The 1769-nt window shown below is 51.4% G+C and overlaps 1 protein-coding gene across 1 annotated transcript in view; it reads right to left on the reverse strand.

The window, feature by feature from the left end:
- Nucleotides 1-339: 339 nt before the first annotated feature.
- The window catches only part of LOC147007075 (netrin-1-like), a 13183-nt gene continuing 11753 nt past the window's right edge, over nucleotides 340-1769 (reverse strand). Inside the window, 1 exon segment of the mRNA XM_085867571.1 lies at nucleotides 340-1769. This exon segment is cut by the window's right edge and continues 1525 nt beyond it. The gene's annotated coding sequence lies outside the window, so the exon portion shown is untranslated.

The following is a 1769-nucleotide window of genomic DNA, read 5'->3' on the forward strand; positions in this document are numbered from 1 at the left end:
TCGTTACTATGTCTTGTCTTCTCTACTCTATCCCACTGTCCCTAACGCCAAATTCCCACCCAATCCCCCCAAGGTGCTATGGAAAGGAAGAGCAGAACTACATGCAATCTTACATTTACATCATGATACGTCTCATTGTCAAGTCCTTCAGGAGGGCAAGTCCAGCAGCCAGCGATCATCCCGACAGTGGATGGTGCAAAGGGGTCTTCATCAATCCTAAATACGCTAATATTGTTACACTTTTAAACTTTCCCCAGGGTTATACCCTGCCAAGAGGCCTTTGTTAAACTATGGGGTTCTAAAGACCCAAATTCCCTTCGCCGACATGTTGGAGCTCTTACAATTTTGGGCCTTGCCCACCAAATTTTCTTTCTGTGCCATCGCACAATTTCGTGGCCGGGTAGTGTGGCTCCACTAGCAGGTCTGCCCACCTGCATACTTACCGTTCGCACCCCTGGGACGCTGGAGCTGCCTGCTCCTCACCCTAACATGGGCGATGCCCTCAGTGGCATTCCCCCCCCTCGATGCCCACTTGGCATTTTGGCGCCCCGGGTCCCGCTGCTTGGGCACCCGGTCACATTGAACACTACACTAAACACTACATTGGCACGCCAGGCCCCTCTCCTCGGATACCTGCGTCCACGAATACACTACTGCCTCCCTGGAAATACCTACGGCCTCACCTGGCCGACGATCCCCCAGCGCCCAGGGTGCCTGCTTCATCAGAACACAACGCTCACAAGCCACACCCCCAGCCGGTCCATTATCTCCTGCACCCCACAAAATAAAAAAAATATATAAAAACTTTCCACAATCAGCACCAACCGCATAACGACATCCATATGTAAATTTACCTAATCCCCCTAACTTTAAACTAACCCCCCCGGTTTTCTTGGGTGGGATCCACTCCCCCCATTCAATCCTTCACACCATGCAATCCATTACTCACACTCATACTGGCCATTGCCCTGCGCTCACACTCATAATTCATCAACCACACACAAACACATTTCCACTCACCTTCACAGCATCACCTAACTAATTTCGTTGAGAATCTCGTGCACCCTCGTACTACGCACGCTCCCATTTAAACTCGTGCACCCTCGTACTACGCACGCTCCCATTTAAACTCGTGCACCCTCGTACTGCGCACGCTCCCATTTAACTCTACCCTCTATACCTCTCTACATCCCCACATGTTCATTTTCTCAACCTACACGGTCCCTATTGTCTCTCTCAATCCCTAAATTTATCCTCACCCTTCCTTATGATCACTGCTTCGGTACCCACATTGAGGCTACCTTCACTGGCACCCCCATGTGGGCCGAACAATGCCATCCCCCCTTTGGCTTGTGCTCCTTGTGCCCCGTGGAGGTAACCATCACTGGCACCTCCAGGTGGGCCGAACAATGCCATCCCCCCTCGACTAGTGCTCCTGGGCCCCATGGAGGTAACCATCGCTGGCACCCCCAGGTGGGCCTTACAATCCCATACCCCCATGGATAGTGCTCCTGTGCCCCGTGGAGGTAACCAACTTCCACATCATGGGAGTTGGGGAAGAGGAAAGGGGATAGGAAGTTGAAAATGTGATGGGAGGGGGGGGGGGGAGGAGGCTGTCAGTCACATGATCCTCCATTGTTGTTTCGAGCCCCTTTCCCCTCTCAGTCTCTTCACCCTCCTTTGAAATATTTTGCGCCCATTTTATATCTTGTACTTCATGAACCAACTGGAAGCTTATGTGAGAGTGTTTTTTCATGTCATAAATCATG

Source organism: Eptatretus burgeri, unplaced genomic scaffold (assembly GCF_056783735.1).
Source record: "Eptatretus burgeri isolate ZD-2024b unplaced genomic scaffold, Ebu_testis_v1 Ebu_testis_scaffold_786, whole genome shotgun sequence".
Lineage (NCBI taxonomy): Eukaryota > Metazoa > Chordata > Myxini > Myxiniformes > Myxinidae > Eptatretus > Eptatretus burgeri.